This window comes from Mesoplodon mirus (assembly GCF_964341445.2).
Source record: "Mesoplodon mirus genome assembly, chromosome: 1".
NCBI lineage: Eukaryota > Metazoa > Chordata > Mammalia > Artiodactyla > Ziphiidae > Mesoplodon > Mesoplodon mirus.
This window is the reverse complement of record NC_138976.1, coordinates 67,136,988-67,164,662: the sequence shown is the minus strand read 5'-3', so window position 1 is coordinate 67,164,662 and position 27,675 is coordinate 67,136,988. Positions and strand designations below refer to the sequence as shown.

Below are 27,675 nucleotides of genomic sequence, written 5' to 3'. Positions count from 1 at the left end.
AAAAAACTAATAGGAGCTAATGAAACTTAAAAGCTTTTGCACAGCAAAGGAAACCATAAACAAGATGAAAAGACAACCCTCAGAATGGGAGAAAATATTTGCAAACAAAGCAACTGTCAAAGGACTAATTTCCAAAATATACAAGCAGCTATGCAGCTCAATATCAAAAACACAACCCAATCCAAAAATGGGCATAAGACTTAAATAGACATTTCTCCAAAGAAGATGTACAGGTTGCCAACAAACACATGAAAGGACGCTCATCATCACTAATCACTACAGGAATGCAAATCAAAACTGCAATGAGGTATCACATCACACCAGTCAGAATGGCCATCATCAAAAAATCTACAAACAATAAATGCTGGAGAGGGTGCAGAGAAAAGGGAACCTTCTTGCACTGTTGGTGGGAACGTAAATTGATACAGCCACTATGGAGAACAGTATGGAGGTTCCTCAAAAAACTAAAAATAGAACTACCATAAAACCCAGCAGTCCCACCACTGGGCATATACCCTGAGAAAACCATAATTCAAAAAGACTCATGTACCACAGTGTTCACTGCAGCTCTATTTACAAAAGCCAGGACATGGAAGCAACCTAAGTGTCCATCGGCAGATGAATGGATAAAGAAGACGTAGCACATATATACAATGGAATATTACTCAGCCATACAAAGAAACAAAATTGAGTTATTTGTAATGAGGTGGATGGACCTAGAGTCTGTCATACAGAGTGAAGTAAGTCAGAAAGAGAAAAACAAATACTGTATGCCTACACATATATATGGAATCTAAAAACAAACAAACAGGACAGGAATAAAGACACAGACATAGAAAATGGACTTGAGGACACAGGAAGGGGGAAACGTAAGTTGGAACGAAGCGAGAGAGTGGCATGGACATATATACACTACCAAATGTAATATAGATAGCTAGTAGGAACAGCTGCATAGCACAGAGAGATCAGCTCGGTGCTTTGTGACCATCTAGAGGGGTGGGATAGGGAGGGTGGGAGGGAGCAAGACGCAATAGGGAAGAGATATGGGGATATATGGATATGTATAGCTGATTCACTTTGTTATAAAGCAGAAACTAACACAGCATTGTAAAGCAATTATACTCTAATAAAGATGTTAAAAAAAAAAGACAACATAGAAGTTTAAGAACACACACCAAAAAATCAGTGTCATCAGTACTGAACAAGAATAGGTTATGTCCTACGTTAATAAAACTAAGACAGGATGCTGTAGTAAGTAAAACACAAAATTGGAAAAGTAAAAAATTTTGAAAACAGCACAATGAACCAAAAATGAGAACATTTCTTAAAGGGAGACTATTCTTAAAAAAGACATTGTTCGGGCTTCCCTGGTGGTGCAGTGGTTGAGAGTCTGCCTGCCGACGCAGGGGACACGGGTTTGTGCCCCGGTCTGGGAGGATCCCACATGCCGCTGAGCGGCTGGGCCCATGAGCCATGGCCACTGAGCCTGAGCGTCCGGAGCCTGTGCTTCGCAACGGGAGAGGTCACAACAGTGAGAGGCCCGTGTACAGAAAAAAAAAAAAAAAAGACATTGTCGTGAAAGGAAGGCTGAGGCGATGTTTTAAAACTGAAGGGGGCTGCAGAACATGATAACTATTAATTTTACAACAAGGCCGTAAGACTGAGGTGGCTCTAATGCCATGAAGGTCTATGTAAGCAAACCGCAATCCAACCCTGTAAATGCCTCAAAGATTACAAAATCAAACCCTAAGGCAACCAAACAGCCAACCAGGCTTTAGGCGATGGCCAGTCAATTACCTCCTTACTTTGCATCTGCCTTTATCAAGTCTCTCCCCGGCTTCTGTCTATGGAGCATGGCTAACCACTTCCTGTTTGGTGCTACCCAATGCATATAGTTTTTTTCCTCAAATAAACTGTTAAAATTTTAATATGCTTCAGTTTACCTTTTAACACAACTAAATGCAATACATGATTCCAGACTGGATCCCATACTGGAGGAAAAAAAATACTATGAAGAATTGGCTGACAGCAGTTGATAACATTGATATAATCTACTGCTGGTGTTCCAAAGGGTTTTATCAATTACACATTTACTGAAGCTGATGACCCTACTTTAATTATGTGAGAGATTATCCTTGTTCTTCAGAAACACAAACTAGAGTATTTAGAGGTGAAGGAAAGTGATATATACAACCTACTCTCAAATGATTAAGTAAGAAAGCTTAGAGATAGTATGTTTGTGTTCCTGAGAAATGACACAAATGTTAACTATAGGTAGGAGGTATTGAGGTGTTCCTTGTATTTTTTCCACAACTCTCCTTATGTTTAATTTTGTTCCACATCCAACTATTTTCTAAAAATCAATAGAAAGGTAGAAGATACAGTCAAAGAAATCTCCCAAAATAGAGAAACCAAGAAAAAAAAGAGTTGGAAAATTTGAAGACAGAAAAAGAGTAATCCAGAAGGTCCAATAGCTGACTAATAATATAAATATAGCTGATAAGATGAAACTATCAAAGAAATTGCATACAATTTTTTTTTAGCACAGAAGAAAAGTCACTTTCCAAAATGAAGTTAATCCCATATCAAGGCACACTATCACAAATTTTAATAATCATAAGAGGTTCCTACAAAGGGAAAAGAAAAAAGCCACCATGTCAAGCCCTCAAAAACTCAGTATAAATAAAATACCATTTTTTAGGGGAACAGTAACTATAAGATACTACTTACATCTTAGAAGAATTACTATGGAAACAACATGATAAAAAGGAAAAATAGTGATTTTTTTTATTGGCCAAGGGGAAAAAGTGAGTTTAAAGAGAATAGGCAGGAATATATATATAAAAGAGGATATGAAAGAAGACTCTTAGGACTCAGAAAAATGTTTTACTTCAACAAATATATGCTGAATGAGTAGAACAGGAAATGAGGGAAAAAATGACTTAATTTCTTACAGGTTTAAGAAAGTGGCTCAAGTGCTTTGAGAAGACAAAACTATGGTTTAACCCACCAGTCTTTGTTTAGAAAGATAAAGATTACTATCTACATGTTATCATGAAAAGGTATAGATTAAAATAAACATTAATATTTCTCACAAATTTGAGTCCTATTTGTTTCGTGTGAATGGTATATTACAGGAAACATTTTTTCCAAGATTAATTTTAAAAGTTGCAAGTACTGTTGCTTTGTAACCTTGAGACTAATGTTTACTGTAGAAAATCACATGTAATTGAGTGTTGTAGAAAAAGTGTTATGGCATGTAAAATATAAAACTTTGGAGGTCAATTTTGCTTATAACTGATATTTAAATACTGCTATGAACATCAGATTGGTAATAACAATGATACGCTCTATGGGTATAAAATATAATTTCCAAATTAAGCTTAGAAAAAAAATTAAAGTGTTTGTATCTGTGATGTTATAGGGGTCCAACACAATGTAAAATCCACAGATCACTGGAGAAGGATCATAAAAATAAATGTCTTGCACTAACATTGAAGTCCACCAAAATCAATCACCATCCTTTTCAATAGTACTTCCCTTTATTAAAAAGAAAGCTTGCTAACTGTCCTTACGTATTTGTTATGTATACAGATATTGTTCCCTCCGTCTACAATGCCTGATATACATCATCCTTGTTATTTATATCAGATTCAAGATAGCTTCAAGAAGTCTTCACAGTTGTTTTAATACAAGGCAAAATGTATCTGTCTTCTGGCAAACAATCTGCTCTTGATCGCTCATTATCTTTGGCATCTAACACTAATAGTTACCTCACTATACATAGTATGTATCTGCATTATAATATTTAATACTATCTGCATATAGAGCATATCTCCTTTCCTGGAGGATAGTCACTTGAAGGCGGAAATACTTTATTGATGTCTATATACCCCACAGGTCTAGGGAAATACAATGTCCATAGTAGATGCTTAAAATTGTGTGAATCATTTCAACTCTTAGTTATTGAGAGCCATCACTGAGAGTCAGTGTCTTTTTCCCCAGCTCTGACGTATTCTCATGTAACTCACATTTTCTTGAGAAATGTGAATAATGGACAGAGAATAAGCCTGGTTGAGACTTTCGGTCTGCAGTGATCTAATTCTCCCAAATTTTACTACACATTATTTGACACTCTAAGTGGTTTCAGTGTGATCAACATATATTTTGATTTATCTTAGACATATATTCATGAATGACTAATGAACACTGGTTCATATGAAAAAGTTCTCACCTTGTGATAATTTCCAATATTTTATTATAGTTTGCAAAATATCCTCATTATAGTACTTCAGCAAATGTAATTTCAGCTGCTAAAATACTCAACATGTCTACAGTTGTTGGCAATATTAAATAATTCTTGTTGCTGTGTGATGTTAGCTGCAGCTTAAATTTCAAGTCATGGAGTATTATTAATTTATATGGTTAGAAATAATTTCCAGATCAATGAATCAATGTTATCTTAATATTCTGTGTCTTTAATTTTTGTACCACATTTATTTTGTGAGTGGGTTTCATAAAAGACAGTTGCTTGGTGTTGCGAAGCTCATTATCTTGGAATTTTGTCCAGAGTTGAATTCCCTTTGTGATCAAAGGTCAAAGAGAACACATCTTAAGCTATTGAACCATGCTGATTTGATGGGCAGGCCATATATAATAAAATGAGAAGGAGGGAACTTTCTCTGCAAACACTTAAAGATACTTTACTGAAAAGCAAAGACATTTTGCACAGGAACAAGTAGAAGTAGTCTCTATAATGTGTGTGTGTGTATGTATATGCATGTGTGTGTGTGTATACACACATATATACATATATGCATTTGTGTGTGCTTTGCTAAGTAAAATAATTTTAGAGTTGGTAGCAATCAATCAATGCTCACACCTGCAAAGTGCTTAAACATTTATAAAAGGCTTCCACAAACATTCTATTAGTTGACTTACAGAATGGGAACAATTTATAACAACAAGTAATTTCAGCCTCAGAGGCTTAAAGAGAATGTTATGCTCTGGGTTTTGTAACTCATTCATGGCAGGGTAAATATTTGAACCCAGGTCAGTTTATACTATATCTGTCCCCCACACCCATGTTGATATGTTGATAACTCAACTACCATTGAGTTTTTCTGCCCCTCTTCTAGTTCCACTTAATGTTAGTTCACACATTTATAATGTGTATATTGGGGATAGAAGCACCGAAGATCAATAATGAAGAGTACATTCATTGATGGTAAAAATTTTTCTCCCTTTTCCTATGTTGATAAAAGCAAACTTGCCCCTTCTCCTGTCTATTAGGGATCAGTCAGGCCTACTCAGTCAATCTAGACAGCCCTTCACATATACTTTTCCCTTTCAAGCAGGGTTTTGCTTTTTCAGATTTGATACCGGGGAGGTGAAAAGAGGAGATCCCATTAGAAAGGAATCTGAAGGAACGAGGTGAGAAACAACGGTGAAAAGGATTATCTGTGATTCATTTGGTATATTGAGCTAGTGACCAAGTAGAGTATGGGTTCATATAGAGTTATACATTTGGGTATATTGAAGCCTTGGGTGTCAGTGTGATCATCCAAGCAGAATATGCAGTAAGAATAAAAAGGGCAAAGGATGGACCTAGAGACGCAGTCTATGGGGAAGATAGATACACGGAAGTTTGAAAGAGAACACTACCAGTATTCTTCACAAAGTTTTTTTGTTTTTAAGATGTTCACATGAAAAATTAAAGTTATTTCAACTTTCAGATAAATGTACAACTTATGTGTCACTGAAGTCAGAAAAATTAAGAATAGAATAATATGGTAATGAAAGTAACTTTGAAAGATTTGACAAATATTTTCTTGTTGTGACTACTTATACAATGATGCATTATTTTAAAAGGCAGTGATATTTACAAAGTGTATGATAAAAGGTAGAATAATTTGATATACTAAATGCTAACTTTAAACAAATATGTTAACATACAAATTTTCTCAATGTGTAGCATTTATGGTACAATTTTCTACAAAATGAAAATTAGAATAAGGTAAGTGAGCATAATATGTACATTTATCCATTTCAACTAGTCAAACTTAGTTATTATCAATACTAATGAAAGCACATTTCCATATATTTAGCCTTCAAAACCCTACTCAAATTTTATCCCTTCTTTGGCATCTTTACACATTTAATTAAATAGGAAGCAATTGTCTTCATTATCTAAAACTCATTTACTTGAACAAACAAGTTAGGTATTTTTTTCTTATTATGAACTAATACATATAATAACCTATATACACATGCCATTACGTTTAAACACATACAGGATTTTACTTCCATCCTGTTTTGTAACCTCATTTTTTTTTTCAATCTCTGGAAAACATGGTGATGATTTTTTCATGATCACTTTCTATAATACCTTTTCTTATGAAAAACTTTGATGATTTATTGTAAGTTTTGTATTTTCTGACTATCAGTATACATTGTGAAGACATCAGAAAAGTGTTAAAAAAATAAGAATCATGTATGTCTCTTTTCTATATCATTTTCTCTATAAATGCACAAATGTTATCTATAAGGAATGTTTAATCCGCTTTTTCAATTTTAAAAGTATACCTGCTCCTTCTTCCATATCATAACTATTCTCCTAAACTATCTGTTTTAATAGATCTATAGAATTTCACTCTTTGAAAAAAATCTATTTGATAAATACTATCCAATTAAGTATTTGGGCTGTTCATTATTTTCACTGATATTACAACAGACTGAGAAATATCCTTTAAATCTTTTCATACATCCATAATTATTTTCTTACATTAAATCACTAGATATAGAATTGCTGTTTATTAATATATTTGATAAATAGACTAGGTATTTATTGCATGTTTCTTCTATCTTTTATAGCACTTGCCATACTTTTCTGGGATTGGCTTATCTTTTTTACTAATCTTTCAATTTGTGGAAGGCAGATATTCTATATAAATTAAAATAAGACGTGTATAGGTCCTAGTATCTAGATCTTAAAAAGTATAATGTTAAAAAAATTGTATAAAATATATTCTGCCCCCTAAAACTATAGTGTATTACTATAGTCAACCCACAAAAGTTTTATATTCATGTCTCTAGGTGATATATACATTCTGGCTTATGAATTCATCAAGGTACAGACTCAGGGAGGATCATAATTAGAATCTGTGCAACAAAAGGTGTATTTGACCTTTACTTTTGATCTCTTGAAAACCAGAAATCAAAGATTCTTTTGAATTACTGGATTATCTGCCTGCTCTAATGACATGACTCTGCAAGTGACAAAATTCAGGGTCCTTAAGGGTAACTCAGCCCTTAGGTGCCTGCCATTAAGGAGGGTCTGGAACAACGTGTCAGTTTGAAAGGCTTAATGTGTAACTCTGTGTTCCCACTTAGGTCACTTACAGAAATAGCCTTCCCTCCTTACCCCCAAGTACTATATGAAGTTTTATCTTTCATTCTACTTATACTTCAGGCATTGACCCCCATTTCAGAAAGAAACCCATCCTTAACTACCTGTTCTATTACTTAAAGTTAAAAAGAAGAGAAAGAATATCCAATGACTTTAAAGCACTACAGAATTTTACAACTACTATAATCTTTTAAAGAAATGCCATAGCCCGATATTTTAAAAGGCTCAGTGGAGTTACTTTATGAACTGTGTGTATACAGGAGTAGGAAAGATGCACATACTATGTCTTGGAGAACTGAACTCACCTGGACCTGAAGCCCATCACTTCCTTCAATGCTGGTGCCAACATGTCATCAGTCAGACACCCTTAACTAGAGTTATCATGGGCCAGGAACTGCTTTTTATTCCCACCTGAAACAAAATACAGTGGTCAGTCGCATTTTTTTCATATTCCTTCAGCATAATAACATATTCATTGTGTTATCTTTTCCTGTCACATTAGACTCTGATTTATCAGAATGCTCAACACAAAAGAAAGAAGTGTGAACTCTTCACCTCTATAATTCACACCTCAGTGATCAATATAGCACCTGTGTGAGTCAAAGGGACCATGGATATTTTATTTCCTATAAAATGTTCCTTATAAAAGATTATTTTAGTGCAATAATTACTCTCCATTTGGTTTAATTGATGTGTTAATTTAGGAAGCCATTTTCTATATATTGTCCTCAGAGACTGTAAATCAAAATACATTTTTAAACCCCAGAAAGAAGCTAATGTTAAAAATATTTCGTTTTCAGAATTCCTTTTTTTCCCCCACCACAAAAAGGAATCTCAGTAGGAAACAGAATTTAATAATGCAATTCCATCAGTTTGATGCCTGCCCTATTTTAAACTCTTCAAATTGAGCGACATTGATGAAGAACACTCATGTTTCCTCAAATGCACCAGGGTGTTGCTGCTTTGGAACACAAGATGAAAATAGACATTTCAGCTACTTGATAAAATTACAGCCTTCGCAAAAATCTCAGAGCTGAGTTGCCTTTGTGAATGGGGTGTGTTAGGACCTTTCAGTCCCCACAATTAGAGCCACCTAATCTCCCTAGTGCTCTCAGCCATATTCCCGTCCAATGCACAATCGGGAGGTTTAAGGAAACATCCAAGAGATATAGCAGTATGCCAATCGTGCTGCCGTTCGTCCAGCCAGCACTTGCTTTGCCTTTGACCCCTTCCCCGGGATCTGGAGTTTACCCTGAACTTGATCTCACGATGCGGCTCCCGCTATTTGCTGACCTTCCTCCTGATGCTCACTGCCTAGCCAAAGCCCCAGAACCAGGACTGAGCAGGTTTATCTACCTGCCAGGGCTCCCTCTTTCTTCTTGCTATACCTTCTTGGCACTAATTGCTTATTTGACTCACCACCTGATACCTGGCACCACCCTCTGTGAATGAATAACGTGGCTCCATGTACTTCAATACATGCAAACCCTGGCTTCAAGTGTCAATTTAGCAACCACCTGTTTTGTCGTATCTTGCTATTCACTTGGATTAAGGTTTCTGTCTAGGTAGTACAATGGCAAATATGCAAGAAAGGTCTACTTGGATTCCTTTATAGAACCCAAACCTTAAGAATGATTGTTCTTTCCTTGAAGTCCTCTTAAAATTCAGATTTCCCTCCATCTGGAATCCATTCTATCCCTTTCATTTCTTAAACTACTGCGACAATAGACTTTCACCAGCTCTCACTTAGATAATAACTTCCTAAATGTTGATATGGTGCCAACTGAAAACAGATGGCACTTTAAAATTAGGATAATTTGAAGAGACTTTAATAAAAAATCTTATTTACAAAACAGTGGGTGGTATGTAAGGAAACCACAAGGGAAGGTGAGTTGTTCTCACCCCAGGCCTGCAGGGACAAGGACAGGGAACAGTTACTGTCACCTAGGAGTCAGGCATTCAGAGAAAGCCTCCTGGAGATTAGCAGTGATCTTTCCTTGGGAGTCCCAGGTAGCACAAGCTGGCAGGATGGAAGGGAGCCCTAGGATAAAAAGTTCTCATATTTTCCCCTCCCTCTGGTTTCCTTCCTATACTACCTATGAGACCAACCACATTGGAATCCTAAGAGCATAAAAGCCTGTTGATAAACTCCATCCAGGCTAGTTTCCAGTTTTAGAGAATAGGATGGAAAAAGGTAGACAGGGCATCTGAAAGAACACAAGAGATCCAGCAAACACTCTAATTCATATTTTGGAGCATCAAATTTGGAATCATATATAAATCTCAGTCCTAGCTCTACCTACATGTATAACTCTAGACAAATAACCTAATTTTTTTCTCAGTATCATTATCTGTACAATGGGGATAATATGTACTTCAGAGTTTTTTTACGATTAGACGGCATAGTGTAGCTAGAGCACATACTAAGTACTTAACCTTAGCAGTAGTGGCAGTAATTCCTCTCAAAATGTAAACAAACACACACACACACACACACACACACAGTCTTGCTAAAGTCTTCAGCCCTTGTTCCAACAGACCATGTGTTTAAGTCTGATTTTCCTAAGTGTTCTTCCTTCTACTTAAGAATTTTTTCTCTGCCCCACCATGCCAACCCCTGTTGCCTAGAAAATTCTTACTCAGATTTTAAAGTCTGTAATATGATGTGAAGGCTCTCTCTGGTCCTCTCAGGAAAGGGGAACCATGACCTGTTTCTCCATGACACACATCACTGCACAAAGCAATTAGACCATGCTTGTCCTCTTAGTTGACTGTGAACTCCCTGAGGGAAAGAAAAGTTTAGGTCTGACAAATCTGTATCCTCAGAAGGAGGTTCACTGTCCCTCAGAACGAGGTTCATTGTCAGATTCTTAGTAGATACTCAATAAATATTAAGTAAATAAATGAATATGTATTACTAGATTAAGTCTGTTACAATGTAAGGAAAAGGCTCAGTAACTCCTTCCTTCTTTGCCCATAGGGCAGATCAACCTGTAACCAATTGCTCATGGTGGGGACTAAGAAAGTCAAGCAAACTGAAGAGATCCTAAAGGAAAATCCAAGCAACTTTGTCATTTTTCCTGGGACAGCCTTGCTGGAAAATTCACCTCATTCATTTCAAGTGTGCCAGAAGCACTAGTCCTAATTGAATTCATTCAGTAACTCACAAAACTACTTAACTCTGACTACAAACACCTCTCTGTATCTGATGCATTTGAGTAATAAAACAACCAGTTGAATTGCCAACATTCTCTCAATGAGTAACCAAAAGTTTTTCCCCTCCAATTAAATATATTCTGCTTTGTGAATAGGTAATTAATTTGCATGTCTAAGTCTCACAAAATGGTATAAAGGACAAAGACTCACTCCCACTTGCTTCCATCCCTTTCCATCTGTCACCCTCAACAAGACAACATTTACTGGCATCTGTGTGCCCTTGCTAAATTTCTTCCTGCAAATAGTTATGTATGTGTATTCTCACTCCTCACCTCCCCTTTAAAAAACTGTATGCTTTACCCACTACTATGAGCATTTTTTTCCCACCCAAAGTAACTTTGAGGTCTTTTATACTAGCAAATAAACAGTATCTTCATCATATTCAGCTTCATGTATTTCTGTTCTGAAATACCGTAAGTTCTTTAACCAGACTCCCCAAAGATTTGTTTTTCAAAACTTTCACTGTTATTAAAAGGCTATAGTAAATGACTTAGTATAAGTAAGTTAGTGTCTCATAGGTCCCCATCTGTAGGATACAGTCCTACAAGTACATAGAGGGAGGTCAAAGGTGAATGCATTTGTAACTTTCAAATAGATTGACAAATTACCCTCCTTGAGAATCAAACAAATTTACGCTCTCACCAGCAGTCTTAAAAATTATGAGCTGGTTTAGTATCTTTTAGATACACAATATCCCTTGTTATCTATCTTTGGGAAATTTCTATCAGCCTTCACCATTTTTATTATTCCAACTGCAGTTCAACACATTCTTTCTTATATTGTGTTTTCAAAATGAAGCAAAGTCATTAACGACATGAGCAAAATATTCCTCTATGTTTAGGTTTTTTAAAACTTTTGTGCCCAGCTTCCTGCAATCCTATACATTCTGGAAAGCTAAACATCAGAAAGAGGTCCCACAGTGCCCTCTGGTGGCGACCTGCTTCATCGCACCTTCCCTGCATTAACTCTGGGGCAGAAGGTTGATATCAGACTCTGTTAGCCTCTTAGCCTAGGTCAAGTCTCTTCACCCCTAACACAATATGAAACTACACCCATGACTTTAGAGCTAAGTCAGCCTTTAAGGAACCAAATTTGTGCTTTCAACAAATTGGTGGGTGTCCTAATAGGCAGGGTTCATTTCTTTTGTTGTTGTTGTTGTTTTTTTGTGTGTTTTCTCTTTCCCCTAGTTGCTTTTAAATATGTCCTGGAGTACATTTTCAGTGAGCTGCAGTGCAGGCTTGTATGGGCAGTCAGGCTCTGCTTCAGCCTTCCATCTCTATCAGTGAAATCCAAAGGACTATCATCACTCTGTAGAAGTTCTAGTACCAAAAATATCAAAGCCAGCTTAGTCAGAAACCTGAAATTCATTTCATTTCATTTCATTCATTCATTCCACAAGTATTGGGAATACTATATGCAGTGTCCTAAGTGCTTGTGAATTTTTCAGTAAAGAAAGTAGACAAATCTGTCTTCTTGAACTATGTCTTCTAGTTGGAGGAAACAGAAAACATGAAATTAAGCAAATACACCATATTAAAAGACATGGGTCTGTCAGAGAGTATATGGGGGAGGGGACTGTTTCAACTTGAACTAGAAAGAGAGAGGGGTGGCCTCTTTGAGACAGTAGCATCTGAGTATGAACTTGAAGGAGGGACAGGAACTGTGCAGTCCCCAGGAGGAAGGGCCTCCTAGGACACGGAGGCAGCCTGAAGGCCATAGCCTACTTGGTAGGTGTAGCAGTACACACGAGAAGGATGCCCTTTGAGAATGAACAGACCTTTCCACCCAGCTGCTAGGAATGCTGTCAAATGTCAGCCCCAGTTCTCAGCCCACTTTGAAACTGGCCTAAGCTGGTTGTGCTGTGTCACCAAGGCTTCCCTCAAGGGCAGCCTTGCAGCCCATGACTAGTGGATGCCGAGCGTAAAGGTCTGGTCTGTAGTCACAAGGCAGGACAGCTCCCTGGGTTGTTGGCTGAGGCTTTTGTGGAGATCGCATTGAAGCCCATTTTGCTTGCCTACCCCTACTTTCTTCCCCTTTCTCTGACAGATGTTGATCCCCAGAACACTCCCCATAAACTTTCTGCATACTCCATTGTTTCAGTGTGTGCAGCTGAGGAGCAGCAAGGTATCAAATCCAATAAAGCATTCATTAATTCTTACAAGTATTTAGTCAGTGTCTACCATAAGCTAGCACTAATTTTGGTGCTTAGAACATAGCAGTTAAAAAAATTGTTTTTTCATATGAAGATTAAATTAGTACAGAAGGCAAATTTAATAAATTACATTGTAAATAACATAGCTATTAATGCTAAGGCCAAAACCAATCAAAAGTCTATAAGCAATGTCTGGGAGGGAAGTTGCAATTTTTTTAATTGGAAAAATTTTAATCAGTAACTTTGTATAAAATTGAAGTATATGCAATTTCATAGATAAGAGTCAGGCAAATTCTTACAAAGTCAAAATTTGAGTAAAGACCTGAAGGAAATGAGGGCATCAGCCTTGTGGATAAGTGGCTTATTATCTTATTCTAGGCACAGGAGCACGAAGCATTCTAGGCACAGGAAACATGAAGGACAAAGTCTCCGAGATTAGATTGTTTAAAAAACAGCATGAGGACTTCCCTGGTGGCACAGTGGTTAAGAATCTGCCTGACAGTGGAGGGGACACCAGTTTGATCCCTGGTTTGGGGAGATCCCACATGCCGTGGAGCAACTAAGTCCATGCGCCACAACTACTGAGCCTGAGGCTCCAGAGCCCGTGAGCCACAACTACTGAAGTCCGTATGCTTAGAGCCCGTGCTCCTCAACAAGAGAAGCCACCGCAATGAGAAGCCCGTGCACCGCAACGTAGCCCTTGCTTGCCGCAACTAGAGAAAGCCCACATGCAGCAACGAGCGCAGCCAAAAATAAAAACAAAACAAATAAAAAACAGCACAAGATCCAATTTGTTAGGAACAGATTGAGACAGAAGAGGAGAAGAGGAAGTCAGAGAGTAATGAAGAGACATTATCTAAAACTGAGTAGGTTATCACAGGCATTAGAGATACATCTCCAAATGAGATGGCAAATCATTGGAGGACTCTGAGTAGAAACCAAACAGGATGTCTCTGGCTGGATTTTGAGAAGAGAATGAAAGGGAATAAAGTCAGAAGCAGGGAAGCAAGACTACTGCAGCAATCTAGAAAAGAGATGAACGTGGCTTGAACTAGAGCAAGAAACAGTAGAGGTGGCAAGGAATGGTTAGAATATGGATGTATCTGAAGATAGAAAAGATGGGATTTGCCAAAAGGTGCTTCATCTAATATCACATGTTGAACAACCCCATGGTTTCAGATCTAAGCACAATAGGGAAAACAATGTTGGCATCTACTTGAAGCAAGGCTTAGAGGAAATTAAAGGGATCCATTGTAAAATTGGTAATTTCCAAATGCCCATTAGGCATCTAAACGAAGATGTCAAATCGAGAGCTAGGTAAACATACCTGAGATTGGTGGGGTGGTGGGGGGAGTACCTAGAAATGTAGATTTCTAAGTAAGTAGAACACAGATGTTACTAAAAAGCCCTGAGATAAGGAGTGAGTATGGTTTGGAAAGAAAGAGGTCCAAGGACTGAAGCCTTGGGTACTTCAACTTTTATTAGAGATTCAAAGAGTGAAGAGAAACCAGCAAAGAATGAAGTGGCTAGTGAGGTATGCAGGGAAGTTAGAGAGTGGTGTTCCAGAAGCTGAGTGGAAACTGGTTAAAATAGCAGAGAATGTTCAACTGTGTCAACTCTAGCTGATAAGTCATGTGAGATGAAGACTGGGGGTTGTCATTTTATTTACAGTGTAGAGATCATGGGTAACCATGATAAAATGAGTCTTAGTGAAATGGTGAGGAGGATGCTACAATAGTGAGGAATAAAGACAAGTCCAGAGGGGAGATATTGAAGAGCATGTATACTATTTTAATGTACAAGTTAATGCAGACCAGATTTACCTCAAAAAGCAAGCCTTAGTAAGTCAAGACATAGAAACCCTACAAATTATGTTCCCTCAATACAATGGAAATAAGTTGAAAGCCAGTAATAAAAGGATAACACACAAACCAACAACCTTTATGTCTGAATTTTTTTTTAATGTAAATAACTAGACAAGAAATATTAGTTTAATTTAAAAACAATATAAACTGAATGACAATAGAACTACTACGTATTGAAGCCTGAGAAGCCTTTTGGATCCTTACCCTCTCTCCCATGTTTCCCCTTCACAGGCTGAATATTGCTTCTAGAAAAGTACTTAGAAGATTTGCCACACAAGCAAAAATCACCATTTTGTACCTTATTTCTACAATAATTTGACTATGTGCTCATCTTCCTCACTAGGCTGTAGGCAATTTCAAAGAAGTCCTTACTCATTTTGATAATAGCACCCGGCAAAACAGCAAACTAGGCGGGCAGTGCTCAACACATGCTTATTTAATGAATGAAAGAGATGAATGCATGGACAATTAGATGTATTACAACTTGGCAAGTAGAACTGAGGGATGTACGAAGTCAGTGTATGGCTGAAAAGATCTACATTACTGAGTGGCGTGTAGGACGTCAATTAAATTGTGTGGAATTAATTTTTTTAAGAAAAATTCACTCTTCAAACTAGCTGCAAAAATAAACTTACAGAAAAAGTGCAGGGTTCAATAGCTGCTTATCAACTCCCAAAGAGATGCACTCCTGAGGCTTGCTTTGACCTTTCACCTGGCTCTTCCTGATGCATACTCTTACTACAGAAGGGAAATACACTGCACCCCCATAGATTTTAGCTTCCTGGAGTACAATTTGGTCAGCGCAAAGGCTGAAAAGTTTCTCACATAAATCCCTTAATGCCTTGACAGACATCTAAGCTCTAAAGCTACCCATGTTGTTTTTCCCAATTCATGCCTGGAAACAAGGATATTTGCACAATAAAAGTAGAAGTAAAAACTCATACGAGTCCCCCATAACATAAAATGTTTTAATTGAAGCAACATGTTCTGTGAAGCAAAACTATGAATATGTGCTGACTCATTATCTTTTTTATAATGTAAATGATAGAATGAATAATGATTATATGCATGAAAATCCTGATTTTGGAAGCCATGCAGAGTTCTATTTGCTTATGAAAACCAGAAAATGTCTGAAAATATAAAAGGAGATTAGCCCAAGAGTTTAAAATACCACAAAAAAATCATCTTTTATAAAAAAAAATTACTTGGTTGAGCTAAAGAGTTATTTCCCTTTATCGTGTATTTCTACATATAGAAGAAGCTTATTCAATATGGTGAGCAGTTTGATTATACCAATTCCTCATTTAGCTTTCAGCAATGCACCTTGGAACAGTATATTAAACTTAGGTGTCAAAGTCCTTTGCTAGTTATATTTAACATGGGCTCTCAGGATGACAATAAAATTAAAACTGTGGCATGTAAGCAGTGAAAGGCCAAGTTAGATTTTCATCCTGATTCTTGTTTCTCAAGACTAAACTTATCTTCCAAAAAGAGACCTTTTCTTCACATAACATTGTGAAACTAGGCAAATATTTTTTGCACATAAAGATCTGAGTAATGTGCCTATCAAGTTTATTTTATTAAATTGGCCATCCCTGAGAGTGAATAACTCTATCTCTACATAGAACAAATCAAGAAAGGTGGCAATAGAGGAAGATGACTATTCAGGAACTTCATTAGTCTGGAAGGAAGCTATAGTTTCCTTGTTGAAGGAATATCCTCCTTTCAAAGTATCACTTTTTTTCCTCTTGACTTTATTAAGGGAACAGAGAGAAGGCAAAAATGAAAATTCATAGCATGAAGAGTCACCAAGATGTCTGTTGATGATCCTAGGATCTATCAGTTGTTTGCCTTTTGTGGTCCTCATTGCTCAAGACCCTATTTCAAAGTCAACTTTATGAAGATGAGACTATTCCCCTCAAAGTACAGGTAGCTGTTCCCTTTACTGTACTTAGGAACTGCACTGTCATTTTCTATCAGCACAATTATCACTGTTTTGTTTTGTTTTTAAACAGGGCTGTCCTTCCTCGTGAAATAAGAATATTTCAAGAAGAGATATGTATCCCTTATTGCTGCCACTCTTTTCTCCTCCTATCTGCCCTCAACCCACTCCATCTCCAGGATCTAATACATGCCTGGAAAACAGTAAGTTATTTTGAGTGCTTAGTGATAAAATGGCTGAAGAAAACATGAAAAATGTCAAAGTTAAAGGCAAGAAAAAGCAAAATTTAGAGATAAGTTAAAAGTCAAATAGCCATGCACTTCCAGTTTCTCTTTAGAGATTCATTTGTTTACCTGATGACCCAATACTCTGCTACATCTATTTCTTACAAAGGTATCATTTTAAGGATAAATATGCAGTACTTAGTCAAACATTTTAAAGTGTGCCCAAGAAATTTCTGTAATCCAATGGCAGTGACTCAGAACCATTGTTACAAAAGAGAGAGGACAATATTATCAGCCTAACACTCCCACCAAAATTGAAAGTGCCTTGTAGGACATGCTCTGAGTAGGAGCAAAGGAAGAGAGGATTTAAGAGATTTTATGATAATGAAAGGGTAACTGCAAAAAACAAGATGACAGTCAAAGTATAAAAGCTATTTGAAATGAAATTAAAACATCTAGTAGTACAGTTACACTGTATAAATAAAAGAATATTCAAGTGCAGTGAGAAAAATAATAATATTAAAGTGCACTGTAACTGATATAATGGCAGGATGGTGGGTATAAGATTCCTTCGGGGACTTCCCTGGTGGCGCAGTGGTTGAGAATCTGCCTGCCAATGCAGGGGACACGGGTTCGAGCCCTGGTCTGGGAAGATCCCACATGCCGCAGAGCAATTGGGCCCGTGAGCCACAATTACTGAGCCTGCGCGTCTGGAGCCTGTGCTCCGCAACAAGAGAGGCCACGATGGTGAGAGGCCCGCGCACCGCGATGAAGAGTGGCCCCCGCTTGCCACAACTAGAGAAAGCCCTCGCACAGAAACGAAGACCCAACACAGCCATAAAAAAATAAATAAAAATAAATTTTAAAAAAACAAGGTGTAGGTAGATACACTCCCCTTTCCACAAAAAAAAAAAAAAAAAAAAAAATTCCTGTGGTAGGGTGAAGGGTAACCAATACAAGAAAACAAGATGTTTAGAAAAATTATAAGTCAGATAAAGTTGAAACAGAAGGGCAAAAAGATAGCATCAATGATTTTCTGATATATTTCATTTTCCCCTCTAGGATCTTTGTAAAATCTTCAATTACAAAATGTTTTCATTAATGAATGTTTGAGTTCCCGATTCTTTATACTTTAAGGGAAGTAGTAGGTATTTCTAAACATTTTAAAAGGTTTTTAAGATTGAAACTAAAGCTCAGCATTCTCCACACCAGGGCTTCCTACAGGATATGTAGGTTTTAAAAATTCTCTTCCCCTATTTCCTTTCCTCATTTCATTTGTCCTTTATTTTTCTTACCTGGGAGTGTCCCTCATAACACTAGTAGGACACAATTATTTGTTCTGACTTCTGGACAAATTGGGTTAAAGACAGTGGGAAACATGCAGGACACTGGACAGACTCTGAAGAAGGATCTGGGGCTGGATTACTCATTGGTCTGAAATTAAGAGATGCCATTTCTGGTTGTATTTAGGGTGGGGATAATCCATGACATGCAAACACATTGCAAGCACTAAGGCTTTTTTTTTTTTTTTTTTTTTACCTGTGGTTAATTAGGATCAAATGTAGGATAAAGGTGAAATACTAGCTATTTGTAGCCCTCTAATAGTACAGGGACAATGATAATTGTGGAGAGATCTGGCTTCTGTTAAATGAATTAGAAGCTGTCATTCAGATAAAAGCAACAGGCTCAGGATATCCAACTCTAACGCAAATCAAGCCACAGAAGCCCAAGGTCCTCTACTAAAGATTTTGAAGATATTCTCATCTCCTTGAGTTGAAAGGCAGACGGCTCTGAAAAATCAGACCTAAGATTTAATTGCAAAGGTGGAAGAACTGCACAGGAAACCAAGTGTGGAGAGACCTGTAACAAAGTCATGGCCCTTAAACAGTGTGGGAAAGGAAGTCCTATACGGGGACTTTTGAGTGGATGAGCCTGCCAATTTTGAACTCCTGAATTCCTCTGAATCCTCTGGGTCAGTAAAAGCAGTGCCCTTGGTCATTGAGAAAAGTCACAACTCCCCTTGCCTGGGCAAGTATAAAGATATTACTTAAAATTAGATATTTCAAAAGATAATGTTATTCTCCTCAAGATCCCAGGCTAGAACCCCTCCTTGCCTTCAGGCTAATCACAAGGGTGAGGTCTCAGCACAATCTGAATGGAGAAGTGCAATCTCTGCTTTGGGAGAAAATAGTCTGTACACCCAAGGACTGCAGTACCTAGCTCATATACTAGAGCAGGAGACAAGGTTAAACCTGTGGGAGTCCGCTCAGTTCATTAGTCCAGAGTCGAGGGGGACGCAACATACAGCTGGATAAGCGGAGAATTTGACTCACCGAACCTACGCATCATGTGAATTCAATGTTCAGGCAGGAACACCTGGCCCAAATGTGTGTGTTGGGACAATTCCTTGAAACTTGCACACCATCATGGCCTGCAGCAAATGAAGTAGAGGTGTTAGGATGGTTTTTGGTAAGGCATTAATGAAGTTCATAGGTTTGGGATGATAGGAAAGTTAGAACAGACTTATTAGGTTAGAGACCTCACCACTTCATTTGTGTCCCTTGGGGAGCCCAGAGGACCCAGAGCTATTAAAGCAGTGAAACAGTACATTGGTGAAAAGGGAAAGAGTAACAAGGAAAAGCTCAAAATGTGGCTACATTCTGTGGTACAGGTGGAAGATGGGAGTTTAGTGGGTTCCGGGGTATCAAGGAGGATAATGGGACTGCAATACAGAAGCCGGGTAAACATCAGAAGCAAAGTCGAAGTAAAATACTATCTGCTTAGCAACACTACATTGGCTATCATGGTACCTTGCTCCACAGGCATTTTTGGCAACGACTAGTAGACCATGGTGCTCCTTGTGACAGGATTTATATGGAACTGACTAGGGTGTTGTTTAATTATAAAAATGGAAAAAAAACCTGTGAGCAGAAACCTGACACAAGTCACTGCAGTGGAAAATTGCTGTCCCTCGCCCATTTTCTAGAACCAAGTCAGTTCACAGACTTGTGAGTCCACTGACTGAATGGAAGCCTGGCTCCTGCTGAGGTTCTCTGCAACACCACTGTACATACATATTCTTAAAATGTATATACATATATTCCCCAAAGAGTTCCAGGGCTATTTGCCAGACTAAACGTTTACTGGGAAAAAGAGAATACACAGAATTCAGGCTGTTTGAATTAAGATCTAACACTGGAAATAAAATACTTGAAACACTATCATATTAGAGTGAGGGCTTATGAAACCCAGGGCATAAATTTCGTTTATTCCAAGTCCATCATACAATGTTTCTGATATCTCTGCAGATCCATCTAGCAATTATTTCCCTGAGAACTAAACATGGGAATTTCATAAATGCATTCACAGGAGTGACAGACTTAACTAGCAGCACTCCCACATTGGTTCCCAAAGCTGTGGGTTAAGGAACATTATGGCAGCAAGCAGAGAGTGGAAGCCCCTGAGAAGGTCCCTTACAGTTTTAGCCAAGACAGTAAATCACATGCAGTAACGAATCTTAGAATTACAGAAATTAGTGGTACCAAAGACCTGAAGAACGCGAAGGTGGTGATTCACATTATATTCCCATTCATCTGTTTTGTTCATGAATTTTTTTTTTTTAAAGGTCATGATTGAGATGGTTAATTGTGTGTGTCAACTTGGCTGGGCCATGCTGCCTAGGTATGTGGTCAAACATTTTGTGTATTTCTACAAGAGTGTTTTTGGATGAGATTAACACTGATATTAGTGGACTTTGAGTAAAGAAGATTGTTCTTCATAATGTCGGTAGGCCTCATCCAATTCACTGAAGGCCTGAATAGGACAAAGGACTGACACTCCCTCAGCAAGAGGGAACTTTGCCAGCAGATGGGTTTCCAAGCCTCAAACTGCAACGTCGGCTCTTCACTAGGTGTCCTCCTGATGGCCTTCACATTGGAACTGCAGCTTTTAGACTCCCTAATTGTATAAGTGAATTCTGCAAAGTAAATCTCTGTACACACAGACACACACCCACCCACTGGCTCTTTCTCTGGAGAACCCTGATACAGTGATGAGATACCATGCAGAATGTGATATTTTAACTGCCTATGATTTCAGTTTATGTTACTTACTCTCAATGAAAGCACCTCATTCCTGCATACTGCAATCATTGCTGAAGTGAACAGTTTTGTGCATATTGTAAACAGTTCTTTTTGTAGATGCCACCTGGAAATGCTTTATCTCATGCCCATACTACATACTTCTCACTTCCTGCCATAGTTTTATTGACATGTATATACCCTTAGACATAGAATGCCTTGAAAAACTTGGTGTGCACACACTCAACATTCCAGTCAGCCTTCGAGCTGCCGTGTGTATAAATGCAAGATTTCTTAGTTGTGTCTTTTAGCTGTACTTTTCCATCCAGGTACTACCTTGAAGGACTCTAGGTACTTAAGACCCTAGATTGGAAATCATTATTCAATGAACAGTCCTAAAAAAGCCTTCTACTTAGAGGGTCATATAATTTTCACATTTTACTACTAAATTAACAATTTTTAAAATACTAGCTTTAAAAATGTTTTTCTAACATTTTGAATATATCAATACTGCTCATAAGAACACAATTTCTAAAATATCTAAGATAGCAAGAAACAATTTTGTTCCTGGTTTAAAACAAGAATATCAAATAATAGGCAGAAACAGAAAATCTATTATTTATGAGGCCACTGAGTTAGTAACTAGTTCACATTCATGGATTACTTTCCTTTTGAGTAAAACACTACAACATGCACATAAAAAATTCAAATGATGCCTGCTAAGTAGTTATCTCTCCTCCCACCACAAACAGTTCATTTTACCCATAGTAGTTTCTGTTTGTCTTTCAGAAATATTTGTGTACATCAACATTAATAGAGCAATCAATACAAGTAACTATATATGTAATGATAATAAGATTTCTCGTATAAGAGCTATTTTGATTAGCTGGGAAATATTACAAATATTATTACAATATTATAGACTTATATCTTGTTTAGAATGAGATTCTAGGGTAAGATAAGTTCAGTCTTAATATTAAACCTCTGTTAAAAGTAAACTCTCATTTAATTTTATAAGTAATTATAGATGAAAAAGGTAAAGGCCTCTCATTTAAAAAAAAATACAGGATCAAACTAAATGCAGAAAAAGCTTGCATTTCATCAAAGCAATGGAACAGAGGACAGAGAAGCAACTTCTTCCCATCACAAATTAGGCATAGAAAGCACAAGTGGTCAGGTCCTCTTAAGCTTTCAGCCAAGGGGGTGAAAAATCTACAGTGTAAGAACTGAAAGGGAAACATCTAACTGAAAAATAATGAGTGAATGAGGGAGTAGATGAGTGAGTACGAAGCAGCCAAATTTGGCGTGGGGTATCGTCCTAGGAGTACCCAAAGGAATATAAAACAATGAAGAATATATATGTATTTAAGGCAGATTCTCTAAGTATTAAAATTCTAATGTATGCGGTTATTTTTAATTTTATGAATCACAAAATAATTTTATCCTTCTAGTTTTGTTATGCATCAGTTTGGTACCCAAATTTTGCTTCTCATCTCTATCACCAACCTTAGCCACAACACTTAACTCTGACTATTCTGGACCATTAAGAAATTAATGTTACTCTCAAAGGACGAAGATTTTCCAGGATTGAGTGTAACTACATGTTCCTGAAACAGCATCAAAGTACTCTTCCAGGGAGAGCCAAGACATTTTAAATTGTAATATTAAAATTAGAATAAAACCTTAAGATAGTATATTTCCAAACAAATATGACCTTCAAACTACCTGTTATTTTTGTTTCCTTTTAATCTTTTATAGTATATTAAATGCACTTAATTCTAGTCTTTATGTTCCAAAATTGTTCAGTATAATGTATGATCTTCTGTTCTTTATTAAATAACTCAGAGAGATATTTCACTTTCCAACTTATTTGTAATCTTATTCTTTGGCCTTTCTGGGGGAAGGAGAAAATATAAATGATACTGAGGGGAAGCTTATCTCAACCCTGACTAAAGTCAAACTTAAAAATAGACAAAATTTATGAAAATGTCTGAGGCAGAAGTATTATGGAGATTGAGTACTGAGATTGTGGGTCAGATGATTAGAATTTGTATATGAACATGAAAGCTTAAAACTCTCAAGCACTACTTGGATTCAGGAGTATGATTACTTTTAATATGTGCACATGATTTTTAAAAGCTAGTTGACTATGTTTCATGTAGGAAGAAGCCAATATTTACAAAGATCAGACCTAAAACAGAATATAAGTTGTATAATGATTTAGAATGTTGCCATATATTTAATCTTGTGTTCTTGAAGTATCCATTTTCCACAAAGGTAATTAGTGTGGGAAATAGTGAGGTGAATCAGACATGGCAATTATCCTTAAGGAACCAGTTACACAGTAACAGACATATCAATGTATTAGTAAATGAAAAGGCATAAAGCAAAAAGAGATTTTACTTTCTAGCGATGAAGAGACTAAACCAAATTTCCTCCACACAGCCATGAGAGAATGAGTTATAGTAAATATCAAGTTTAAATATATGCTAGGTGAAAGTTTAAAGAAAATTGGGTATGTAATAACCAACCACTGGTGCTGAAAAGTTAAACTGCCACTTTCTTGAACCAGTTAAGAGTCAAAATAGATGAGAAAGGCTTAAGCTCGGGTTAGGTGGAAAGTTTGAGAACATCGTATTAAGCTGAAGCCCATCAACAGCTATATATTTTGTTGAAAACGAAATTTTTGAGAAAAAATTATTCTTACCAACTGGGCGGCAGCGGGGGGATTAATACAAGACTTGTTTGTATTAGCCTTAATTGAAGGACCTCACAAATTAAAAACAAAGTGATACAGAACTGTTATCATCCATGGGAATCTCGGCATAGACAAAGAACATGCCTCTGTTTAAAGATACCTCATAAATCCAATCATAAAAAACTCCCACAAATAAAGCTCTGTCAAACAGTGCACAACCCCAAACTACAATATGCATGTTGATGCAAGCTTCTAAAGAATCTGTATAGACACAGACTATATTATTTAAGTATTAAAGTTGTGCAAATGTGCAAACAAATGAGAAAAAGTAATCAGGTAAATTTACAAACATATTCAAATTGGACATCTGAAAACAAAGTATGATTACTGAAATTAAAACTCAGAGAAACCAACAGAATACTTCCTACCTCTTCCTAGGAGGCCATAAAATACGACAACCAGATAGACATTTCAAGAAAGGAAAACTAGTGGCCAATGTCTCTGTTCAACAACATGTAAAAATTCTCAAAATATTATCAAAGAAAATTCAATGTATACAAAGAATTATACACCATGACCAAGTAAGATTTATTCCAGGTATACAGGTAAACCCAATGTTCTAAGAACATCAAATGTAATCCACCAGATCAATAGGTAAAAGAAAAACTGCTATCAACTGATGCAGAAAAATCCTATGACAAAACTCAGTACCCATTCATGATAAAAGCTTACAGCAAATTAGGAACTGAGGAAAAGTTCCTTAACTTGATAAAGGATAACTACCCAAAAAATGCTACAGGTAACACACTTAATGGTGAGAAACTGGATACCTTTCCCCTAAGATAGGGAACAAGTGAAGGATGTCCCCTCTCACCACTACTACTCAATATCTTAATGGAAGGACTTCCAAGTGAAATAAAGGAAAGAAAGGTACACAGATCTAGAAGGAGCAAATACAACTTTTGTTGACAGATGACATGATTGTCTCTGTAGGAAATCCCAAAGAACTGAAACAAAAACTCCTAGAATAAGTAATTATAGTAAGGTCACAGAATATAAGGTTAACATGCAAAATGCAATTGCTTTTCTATAAGCACTAGTGATTAGGAATTTGAAATTGAAAACTAAGTACCACTTATAAACTAAAAAATAAAGTGTTTATAAATTTAACAGAATATGTATGGTATCTCTATGTGGAAAACTTTAAAATTCTATTGAAAAAAATCAATGAAGATCTAAATAAATGGAGAGATATTCCATGTTCATGAATTAGAAGACTCACTTGTTAATATATCAGGTCTTCCCAACTTGATCCATAGATGTAATGGAAGCTCAGTCAAATCCCAGTAAAGTTTTTTTTAAATATATTAACAAATTCTAAAATTTATATACAAAGATAAAAAGATCTAGAATAGAAAACACAATAATGAGAACAAAGATGGAACACTGAAACAACCCAACTTCAAGACTTCATAAAAAGCTACAGTAATCAAGATAGCATGGTATTGGTGAAAGAAGACACGTAGATTAATGGAACAGAATAGACAGCCCAGAAACAGATCCACATGAATATTATTAACGGATATCTGGTGAAGGTACAATGACAACTGAGTCAAGAAAGGATAGCTTTTAAACAAGTTATGCTGGAAAAACTGGACACCCATGATAAATATATATATATATATATATAAAATCTAGACACAGATCTTACTTCTTTCACTATACCTGACTCAAATTGGATCAGACCTAAATACTAAACAATTCTATAAAACTTATACAACACAGAAAACCTACCTGACCTTGAATTTAGCAGTGATTTTTTAGATACAACACCAAAAGCATGATTGCCAAAGGGAAAAAAAAATATTGGGACTAAAAGACTCCTCTAAAAGACACCACTGAGAGAATCAAAGAAGCCACAGCTCGGGAAAATTAACAAAACACTTATCTGACAAATAACTTTTATCAAATGTACAAAGAACTCTTAAAACTCAGTGGTAAGAAAACCACCCAATTAAAAAACAGGTATCTGGGGCTTCCCTGGTGGTGCAGTGGTTGAGAGTCCGCCTGCCGATGCAGGAGACACGGGTTCGTGCCCCGGTCCGGGAAGATCCCACATGCTGCGGAGCGGCTGGGCCCGTGAGCCATGGCCGCTGAGCCTGTGCATCCGGAGCCTGTGTTCCGCAATGGGAGAGGCCACAACAGTGAGAGGGCCGCATACCGCAAAAAACAAAACAAAACAAAAAAAACACAAAACAGGTATCTGAACACTTCAAAGAAGAAAACGAACTTATGGTTACCAGGGGGGAAAGGGATAAATTGGGAGATTGGGAGTGACATATACACACTACAATATATAAAATAGATAACTAATAAGGACCTACTGTGTAGCACAGGGAACTCTACTCAATACTCTGTAATGACCTATATAGGAAAATAATCTAAAAAAGAGTGGATATATGTATAACTGATTCACTTTGCTGTACACCTGAAACTAATACAACATGGTAAATCAACTATACTCCCAAAATTAACAAAACAAAAAAGATATGCAGATGGGAAAAAAAAAAGACATGTGATGTCGTTTGCATTAAATAAATAAAAATTAAGACAATACACCTATTAGCCACAATACATCTTCTAGAGTGGCTAAAACAAACAAACAAACAACAGCAGCAAAAAAATCAAGTGCTAGTTAAAATGCAGAGCAATAGCTGGGAATGCAAACTGGTACAGCCACTATAGGCGACAGCTTGGCAGGCTCTTAAAAAGTCATACAGGGGCTTCCCTGGTGGTGCAGTGGTTGAGAGTCCGCCTGCCGATGCAGGGGACACAGGTTCGTTCCCTGGTCCGGGAAGATCCCACATGCCACGGAGCGGCTGGGCCCGTGAGCCATGGCCGCTGAGCCTGTGCGTCCGGAGCCTGTGCTCCGCAATGGGAGAGGCCATACAGTTTTACCATATAATTCAGCTTTCATGCTCCTAGTTATTTACCCAATTGACTTGAAAACTAATGTTTACACAAAAACCTGCCTGCAAATGTTAATAACAACTTTATTCATAATTGCCCCAAACTGGAAGCAACCAAGGTGTCTTTCAATAGGTAAATGAACAAACAACCCATTGTATACATGTACTAGTTTACTCAAATTAAAAGATACGATTAAGACAGAAAGATATGAAGGAACATTAAGTACATTTTAAATGGCTAAATGAAAGCAGCCAGTATGAAAAGGTGACTTGATTTAATTCCAATTAAGTATTACTCTGGAAAAGCAAAACTATAAATAGTCAGTAGTTTCCAGGGGCTTGGGGTAGGGCAGAGGGATGAATAAATAAAGTGCAGGTCATCTTTAGAAGAATAAAGTTATTCTGTATGGTACCATAATGGTGGATACAAGACAATACACATTTGCCAAAACCCATAGAACTTTATAGCACTAGGAGTGAAACTTAATGCATACAAATCACAAAATATTTAAGGATGTGGGGGAGGGTATCTCAGAAGCAATGCTGACAGAAGAGAATCTGTTGAAGGGAATGACAAAGAAAGGTGCTAATCTAAGTAACTGTGAATGAGTGAAGTCTGCAATATTAAAGCAAAAGGAACTGCATAAAAGCACTGTACTTTAGTTGATAAAGTTGTTACTCACAGGGGTAGGTGTAATAATTCTAACACTACTACACATGTATACTGGAATGGAACAACAAAGTAAATGGATGACAGATGGTAGGAGCCAGGCTCCCCATTTTTGAAGTGGGGAGAAGCAGCTAGAATGATCTATGAGGTAATAAAGTTGGAGGCATGAGTATGAACTTGGGTTTAATACAGAGACAGATATAAGTATTTACAGAGTTATTTATAGATAGGTACATGCACCTGAATTAGTATAAGCACATATATTTTTTTTGCTGTGTCAGCAGAGGACCTGAAAGAAATGGTAGCCAGTACAACAAATTAGGCCTCCTTGAAGAATCTGATTCTAAGTCTGTGGCAGGAAATATGCAAAATGAGCCCAGAACACCTTGTAGTGGCAGGAAGTCAGAATATACTCAAAACAAAACAAGACCAAAACCCTCACTGGTGGAGGT

The 27,675-nt window shown here is 37.0% G+C and overlaps 1 protein-coding gene across 3 annotated transcripts in view; it reads right to left on the bottom strand.

Moving 5' to 3' along the window:
- Positions 1-27,675, bottom strand: part of PTPRD (protein tyrosine phosphatase receptor type D) — a 2,145,247-nt gene that overhangs the window by 1,518,926 nt on the left and 598,646 nt on the right. For all 3 annotated transcript variants that reach the window (XM_082611189.1, XM_082611192.1, XM_082611191.1), the window contains 2 exons: positions 19,141-19,238; positions 7,714-7,819 (listed from right to left, as the gene is read on the bottom strand). The gene's annotated coding sequence lies outside the window, so the exon portion shown is untranslated. The remainder of the gene's footprint in view (positions 1-7,713; positions 7,820-19,140; positions 19,239-27,675) is intronic.